At 39.7% G+C, this 9,430-nt stretch overlaps 1 pseudogene; it reads right to left on the minus strand.

Annotated features, from left to right (window-relative positions):
- Positions 1 to 4,709: 4,709 nt before the first annotated feature.
- LOC100658703 (phosphatidylinositol N-acetylglucosaminyltransferase subunit Y-like) lies at positions 4,710 to 5,020 on the minus strand (annotated as a pseudogene).
- Positions 5,021 to 9,430: the final 4,410 nt, after the last annotated feature.

The raw sequence follows: 9,430 nt of genomic DNA on the forward strand, positions 1-9,430 counted from the left end.
TGAACTACCTTTTCAAGGAAGAAAGGAGGTGTTTGGGTCCCCACAAAATGGAAATTTTTCTCAGTTTGATCTATTTTTAGCAGTTCATATCTCAAAATATGGGCAACCTATCATATGCCGGCATACCTTGGAGATATTGCAGGTGTGGTTTCAGACCACCACAATAAAGTGCATATCACAATAAAGCAAGTCACATGAACTTTTTGGTTTCCTAGTGCATATAAAACTTATGTTTACACTATGCTGTAATCTGTTGAGTGTACAATTGCATTATGTCTAAAAAACAATGTACAGACCTTAATTAAAAAATACTTCATTGCAAAAAAATGTTAACCATCATCTGAGCCTTCAGAGAGTCATAATGTTTTTGCTGGTGGAGGATCTTGCCTCGATGTTGATGGCTGCTGACTGACCAAGGTGGTGGTTGCTGAAGGCTGGAGTGGCTGTGACAATTCCTTAAAATAAGACAACAATGAAGTTTGCTGTGTTGATTGACTGTTGCTTTCATGAAATGCTGTTTGATAGCATTTTACTCACATTAAAACACTCACATTAGAACTTTCAAAATTGGAATCAATCCTCTCCAACCCTTATGCTGCTTTATCAACTAAGCTTATGTAATATTCTAAATACTCTGTTGTCATTTCAACGATGTTAACAGCATCTTACCAGGAGTAGATTCCATCTCAAGAAACCACTTTCTTTGCTCATCCATAAAAAGCAACTTCTTATCCGTTAAAGTTTTCTCATTAAATTGTAGCAATTTAGCCACATCTTCAGGCTCCACTTCTAAGTCTAGTTCTCTTGCTATTTCCACCACATCTGCAGTTACGTCCTCCACTGAAGTCTTGAACTCCTCCTTGGCATCAACTTTTTCCAAACGCCTATTAATGTTAATATTTCGATCACGAGTGTTCTTAATGGCATCTAGAATGGTGAGCCCTTTCCAGAAAGTTTTCAATTTATTTTGCCCAGATCCATCAGAGGAATCACTCTCTCAGCTACAGCCTTACGAAATATACTTAATTTATGAGATATGAAGGTTGAAATGACTCCTTGATACCTGGGCTGCAGAATGGATGTTGTGTTAGCAGGCATGAAAACAATATTAATCTGCTTGTACAGATCCATCAGAGCTCCTGGGTGACCAGGTGCATTGTCAATGAGCAATAGTATTTTGAAAGGAATTTTTTTTTTTTTTTCTGAGCACTAGTTCTCAACAGTGGGCTTAAAATACTCAGTAAACCATGTTGTAAACAGATGTACCATCATCCAGGCTTTGTTGTTCCATTTATACAGCACAGGCAGAGTCAGAAGTCTAGATGTAGCATAATTCTTTAAGGCCCTAGGATTTTCTGAACGGTAAACGAGCAATACTTCAACTTAAAGTCACCTAAAGTCACCAGCTGCATTAGCCCCTAACAAGAATGTCAGCCTGTCCTTTGAAGCTTTAAAGCCAGGCATTGACTTCTCCCCTCTAGCTATGAAAGTCCTAGATGGCATCTTTTTCCAATAAAAGGCTGTTTCATCTACGCTGAAAATCTGTTGTTGAGTGTAGCCCCCGTCATCGATGATCTCAGCTAGATCTTCTGCGTAACTTGTTGCAGCATCTACATCAGCCCTTGCTGCTTCACTATGCACTTTTATGTTATGGAGGTGGTTCTTTCCTTAAACCTCATGAACCAAACTCTGCTAGCTTCAAACTTTTCTTCTATAGCTTCCTCACCTCTCTCAGCCTTCATAGAATTGGAGAGATTTAGGGCTTTACTCTGGCTTAGGCTTTGGCTTAAGGGAATGCTGTGACTGGTTTGATCTTCTATCCAGACAACTAGAAGTTTCTCCATATCAGCAATAAAGCTGTTTTGCTTTCTTACCATTTGTGTGTTCACTGGAGTAGCGTTTTTAATTTCCTTCAAGAACTTTCCCTTTGCATTCGCAACTTGGCTGTTTGGCACAAGAGTGCTAACTCTTAGCCTATTTTGACTTTCAGCATGCTTTCCTCACTAAGCTTAATAATTTCCAGCTTTTTATGATTTACAGTGAGAGACATGTGACTCTTCTTTTCACTTGAACACTTAGAGGCCATTGTAGGGTTATTAATTGACCTAATTTCAGTATTGTCTCAGGGAATTGGGAGGCCCGAGAGAGGGAGAGAGACAGGGGAACAGCTGGTCAGTGGAGCAGTCAGAACACACAACATTTATCAATTAAGTTTGCCATCTTATATGGACATGTGACATCAAAGATCATTGATCACGGATCGTCATAACAGACATAATAATAGTAGTAAAGTTTTAAATACTATGAGAATTACCAAACTGTGACACAGAGACACGAAGTGAGCACGTGCTGTTGGAAAAATGACGCTGATAGACTTGCTCAACTCGGGGTTGCCACAAAGCTTCCTTTTGTAAAAAATGCGATATCTGAAAAGCGCAATAAAGCAAAGCACAATAAAGCGAGGTATGTCCATATGTCTAAAACAATGTGTGAAGAATTAATAAACTTAATAAGTGATAAAACTAGACCAACTATTTTCAGTGAAATAAGTATAGCTCGATATTTCAGTTTGTACATTCCACTCCTGGGTCTTTCTCATACAGATCAGCTAAGTATTGTTTTAAGACCCATATTTCCAAAAGATGAGAAACCGGTTGAGCAATTTATCACATCTGCTAATTTAAATATCATACCAGTGAAGAAATTGCAAATCAAGTACTTCACTATTCATATGAAGTTTATAAAGGGGATTTTTATAAGTGCAGAGACCAGTCCTATGACAATGCTGCCAGTATGTCGGGGTGTTATAAAGGCACGGAACAGAAAATTTAAAACCTAATGAGTATGCCATTTTCCTACCATGTTCTGCACATTCACTTAATCTTGTAGGATGTAGTGCAATAGATAGTTGTCTGGAAGCAGTTGTTTTTTTTCTACCATTCAGTTACTCTAACATTTTTTCCACCTCTATTCACTGATGGGCAGTTCTTAAAACATATTTAGGCAATGGTTGAATATTAAAATGTCTTTCTAATGCATGTTGGGGAGATGAGTGCCATCTGAATCATACACTCAGATTCTAGGTGACTTAGAGAATATTGCTGAAGACTAGACACAGAAAGGAGATACCAAAACATAAGCTGAAAACATCAACAAAATGCAAACACGAGAGTATGTATTTATGTTGGTTATTGCAATAATATATTGCAGTATTTTTATTGGATGAGTCAAGCTCTCCAAGATTCAGAAGTAAATTTAAAGACATGCACAGATATCTACCAGTCATTAGTAGGGTATTTACATTATTTAAGAAGAGATTTTGAAAATTTTGAAATGCAACAACAACAACAGAATACTGATTATCATCATTACAGAAGCAGTAGGAAAGAAGCAAGTAAATGACAAAAGTGCTCCAGAGTTATCCCTGAAAGCAAGAGATCAAATTCATATAACCACATACTACACCATCATTGATACATGAAGTTCTTTCAAAGAGATCTTCCTTCTTAAACAATGTGCGTATACCTGATGAAGAATGTATGAAGGCATCTGAGAAACTGTACCGGCTTAGCCAGATGACTTAAATACAAACCCTTACAGAGAAGTACAACGATTTCATTCTTGCCTAAGTTTACAGATTCAGGAAAGACAAATTTTACTCATACAGGCATGTATGATTCCATAGTAGAAGATCAAATGCAATGTGTATTTCCCAATGTTGAAATTGCCTTATGCATATTCCTAACTTTAATGATCACAAACAAACTGTACAACAGAACACTCATTTTTATCCCTAAAGAGATTCAAAAACCCTCGTGATTCATTATCCTTATTATGTATGGCAGTAGACATTGTTTGGCAGATTAATTGTGATGAAATCATTGAAGAATCTGTAAGAGCAAAGAATAGAAAGAAATGTTTTTGATTATAATATATTAGAAATGAATAGTCTATCTAAAAATGAAATATAGTAATTTGTCATAATATTAGTTTTCTGATCATTAAACTTCCTTTTTTTTAATGTAAATTTTCCATTTTATTGTAATGTTTTATATAACACTTGTTTCAATGCATTTCTCTACACCTACCCTGTGCTAGAGCACAGGGACCCTGGTGGCGCAGTGGTGAAGAGCTTGTCTGCTAACCAAAAAGTTCAGCAGTTGGAATCCACCAGCCGCTCCTTGGAAGACTTACGGAGCAATTCTTCTCTGTCCTATGGGGTTGCTATGAGTCAAAATCAACCCTATGGCAATGTTTTTGTTTGTTTGTTTGTTTTTTTACTCTAGCACAGCTCCTTTGGAATTGTTTCAGTCATTCCTAACATGCGACTTGACTAAAGAGCTTGAATCTAAACAAGCAAACAATATTTCAAATGACCAAATGACTTTTACAGGAGTGGAATGAGGAATATAATTATCAGCTAATGATTGTGGCTGTTAATCTCCAACAAGATACTTTGTCACAATGTTTCTTCTGATACAGCAGTTGTAGTTACAAATTAGAACCTTCAAAAAATAAGGTCAGAACAAGAGTACAATAAAAATTTCTGAGGCGTAAACCTTCCATAGTCCTAAGCCTCTGACAGAAGCAAGGCAAAGTATCTTTCCTGCAAACTAAATGGAATTCTAGTGTTTCACTGTAGTAGAACTTCCAGAGAAAGAAGCCCAAAACATGTCATTATTATGTATAGCATCTTGGCTCTAGTTGCATTAATTAGGTCTGAAGAGTTTAATACCCACCCAAGTCCAAGAGTGAAGAACACAAAAACTGGTGTGGTAATCGGCAACGGCAGACTGCAAAAACACAGGCTGGTTGTGTCAGTGCAGCCCTGAGGGAATTTTCTTCCACAGAGGCTGAGTACAGCCGTTCTGCTCAAGAAGCCAGTGAAATAAGGACAGTCAATGTAGGAAGAGACAGAAACATTCTTCTCCCTGACTTATTACCCACCACCCTGACTTTGTAAAAGGTAAATAGTATTAAGAGAATTTGGTTGTTGTATTTTTTCATGGTTTAGTGCTGCTCCATGTCTCCTTCCTTCTTATTTTGCTGTGTCATCCGTGCTGCCTGTGGTGTCATATTAGGGATGCTGTCAGTGACTGGAATGCTATTCCCAACTCTTCATCAATCAATTCATCTGTCGATGCTTCGTATCCGAGTGGCTTCTTGGGGAACGATCACACCAGCAGCTCCGGGTCCAAGGTGGGGGGTGGATCCTCTGCCCTCCTGCTCTCTAAATTTTCTTTCATGACATCTTTTCATTTGTTCATCTATAATTATAGCATTTATTACTAAACATGCCTCAAAAATGAAGTATGAGCCGTTTAAAGCAAAATTGGTGAAAGTCAATTTTTCATTGCGGGAGATCAAGAGAATGTTACATTGATTGTTGAAACAACTAAGTTCATTGACACACTTTCTTTGTTGTAGAATATGTGGAATATTCTGTTTGCAGAAAATGTGGTATATAAAAAAAAACCTCAGTACCCTGAATGCATTAAAAATTTTATAGTTCGCTTCATCTCATTCTGCTAAAATGGCATACATCACTTTAGTGTTCAATGTTGCATTTAAAAAGAAGTTACACCATGGATAGCTAAGACACACACACGTATACATACATGTATACATATAACTCACGTATCATGTTTGAATGCGTGAGTAAGCAGAGGAGGGGCACCACAGTTTATCAGTGTGTAAGGCCCTCACATGCCTTATTCCAGCCCTGGTTGCCAGTTTTCCTCTGTGATTGTCTTGTCCACACCATGGGATATACACATTCTACACTGGAAACTGCTGCCCAGCCTTAGTTGACAAAGAATAAATGGTCATTTTCTGGAGAGACTTACAAATTTTAAGCAGGCCGAATGTGCATCTGTGCCAATTACTGCTGCAGGACTGGCTCGCTATGGGTCAGAATCAACTCGATGGCAACGGACTTGGTTTCTGGTTTTGACCATGAGCAGCTCACTTAACTATTGTGGATCTCAGTTTCCTCATCTGTGAAATGGAGATAAGTTTATGATATCTAACCTTATAATATGAGTGTCAGGAGGAAATGGAAGAGATGTAATAGATGGAGGAGAGGGTTAAATAGAGGAGAGTGGCAGTGGTTATGAGCTCCCTTGCTAACCAAAAGGTTGGCAGTTCTAGTCCACCAGCCGCTCCTTGGAAACTGTGTGGGGCAGTTCTACTTTGTCTTATACAGTGGCTATGAGTTGGAATTGGCTCGACGGCAAGGGGTCTGTTTTTTGTGTGTGTGTGTGCATTAGACACAGTGAATCAGTGAATGATAGTTTTTATCGTTAGGAAAATCTGAGTTGCCATGTTCTAAGAACCATCACTACATATTCTACCTGGGTTTATACATTTATTGAAATTAAGAATCATGAAGTCTATTAAAAATTCTCTCAGTGACAATCAACTTTACTGAAGCATAAGAAGTAACTGGGAACTGTAATAATTCTAAAAAATGGAATAAAACTAGGCGACAGTAAATAAAAAGGAGTTACCTCCCTGCTTTTCCCAATTAATTAGCATGCACACATCCAATTATTCATACCTTAGGGAACTCATTTAGGCAATCAGGTATCCCATAAATATTCATCTTATTTACCTTCAGTGTCTCTGTCATTAGGATTAGAAATTGGCAGTGTTTTCGCAATACATTTCACAACTGGTTGCTTTGAAAAAAATTACCTGGGATTCAATTCATATGTCATTAATGGTGAAAATGATCTGCCACACGGACGCTGGATTAACAGAGGGGTGCTCCGTGCTCCTTGTCCTCTCCTGGCAGCCTCCATTACCTACGTGAAAGGCATGCACTCTCCCAGGGCCTGGAGGTGACTGGAGAGGTGTGATACTGACCTTCAGCCACTAGCAAGTGCTCTTGAATAGTTTTTCAGGGCAATCAGGCCCTGGGCCACAGGAATTGAGAGGCTACATCTCTGGTTTGAATTTGTCGGAGAAGCAGAAAGAATGGAATTTAAAGCTGTGAAGGCACTGTGCCACCAACACAGACATGGCCCCAGATAACTTGGCTCTTCAAGATGATAAGGATGGCCCAGACAGCAATGGCAGAGAGAAATGTGAATCGGGACCCTACTACATAATTTGCGGGGCCTGGTGCAAAATGAAAATGCAGAGGCCTCTGTTCAAAACACTAAGAATTTCAAGACGGTGACAGTGGGCCATTGTGAGTCTGGGGCCATGCGTGACTGCACAGGTTGAAGCTGGCCCTGTGTCCAGTACACTGATTACCTTCTTCTCAACTGCCCAGTCGCAAATAAGCAACCAACAAGGATGAGTCACTCTTCTTGGCTATGAAGAAATTAGTCTCACATTGTAAATACTGTTTATTGGGTGCTTGTTAGAGCCAGACCCTGTGCTAGGCTCTTTACATACATTATCTCTAATCCTTATGTTTAGTCCCCAGAATAAACTTTGAAAAACTGTTTGGCAATGAGTTGATTCTGACTCACAGCAATTCCATGTGGGTCAGAGTAGAACGTGCTCCATAGAGTTTTTGATGGCTGATCTCTCAGAACTAGATTGCCAGGCCTTTCTAGCAGGCGCATCTGAGTAGATTTGAACCTCCAACCTTTCGGTTTGCAGAAAGGCACATTAGCCATTTGCACCACCCAGGGGCTTTGCATTTATAGGTAAGGAGACTGACTTTTAAGGAGAGTAACTGACTCACTAGCCCTGGTGGCTCAGTAGTGAAAGAGTTTGGCTACTAACCAAAAGGTCAGCAGTTCGAGCTCCACCTGCTGCTCTGTGGGAGAAAGATGTGGCAGTCTGCTCCTGTAAAGATTTACAGCTTTGGAAATCCTTTTGGGTAGTTCTAATTTGTCCTAGAGGGCCTCTATGGAATGGACTGAATGGCAGTGGGTTTGGTTTGGTTTGGAACTGCCTCACACAGAGGTAGTAAGGACAGTATCAGGGTGAAAACCCAGATCTGTCTGCCTGACTCCAATACTCCAAGGCCCGTGTTCTTCCCATGTGGATCATGCTGCTTTACAAAATTGGGAATGATGAACTTCTAAAATACAGTATGTGCTTTCTGGGGGGCAACTTTTCCATTTCCAGTCATTTTAATTATCTTTAGAGATTTGAACACTCCTCAGCAACCCTCACGGGCCCTCCGCTCCCTCCGTAAGAAACACTGCCAAAAGAATTTAGAGAGCAAGTTACAAGTACTGCTTCCCTTTCTTGCTCTCCAGGCTGTAGACAAAAGCTCCTTTTCATTGTGGCAAAGGGATACAGTCAGCTGAACTGCGTAAACTAGCAGGGCCATTTCATTTCCAAAGAGGAGCCTAGTTGAAACTTTTTTGATCCAACTTGAAATAAATCAATATAGTGGAAGATGGATCCTGAAAGACCCTTCGAGAAAGGAAAGGTCTTCAGAATGTAGCCTGAGGCCAAGTCTTCCTCTAACTTTCCCACTCTCAAATCCTGTAAAAGCCTGGGGTTAGGGAAGACACCATGGAATGACCTCTTGAAAGTGCTTTCTGAAAGCTTAATGATGAGACAATTTCAGGAAGGAAGCCTCCTTTTGTCTGAAGCTTAGCTTTTCCTTTGGTTGCCATGATGGCAGGTTCAGTAGGATGGAGGATCTCAGGCCGGGCTGTCTGGGAAGCCACGATCCCCTTTCAGCCAACAAACAGCATGCATGTCCCAGCATTCCCGAAGCTCGGCTGCTCATTAGAACCGTCACTTAACCCCATGCCCTGCCCATTGCCTACTTATTGTAATTAATTTTATGGCCTCTTTAAAAAAAGAGAGAGAGAAAAGAAAAGAGAGACCTCTACATTTTATGCTACATTGCACAAGCAATTGAAAGTTGCAGGGTAAGAAGAAGAAAAAAAGAAAAAAGATCCAAGCACCAAATGGTTAGCAGGCTTTTCTTCTATTTTCAATGAGCAACCTATTTAAATCAATTATCAGCTCAAAATGAGCAGGCTGATCTAATTAGTCTTGGCCCCTGGTGGGTTAATGAATGAAAGGGAGGTGCTGGGTAGATGTGAGACTTCTCTGGAGTCTTTGGAACTGACCACACAAACGCAGGCCCCTTCTGGGTTGCTAAGTCTCAGGCAGCATTACAGAAAGAAAGAAAGACAGGGTAGAATAAGAGGATGAGGGAAGAATGGTTAGTTTCATCCACAGAATAACTAAGCATTAAAACAAAAAAAAACAAAAAAAACCATTGCGTGGCATATTTTTAGCCTTTTTTATCTTACTAGGCAATGATCATTACCATTTGATAAGTAGTTCAGAATTACAAATAAATCAATTCCTGTTTTCTTTAAGCATGTTTGAAATGGAACAACATATTGACTTCAGAAGAAAACACGCTGCTGAGTGATGACAGTTCAAGCCAGGAATCTTGGGACAAATAACCTCCTCCCCCTCCCCACCCCAGTCATGTCCT

This window comes from Loxodonta africana, chromosome 6 (genome assembly GCF_030014295.1).
Source record: "Loxodonta africana isolate mLoxAfr1 chromosome 6, mLoxAfr1.hap2, whole genome shotgun sequence".
Lineage (NCBI taxonomy): Eukaryota > Metazoa > Chordata > Mammalia > Proboscidea > Elephantidae > Loxodonta > Loxodonta africana.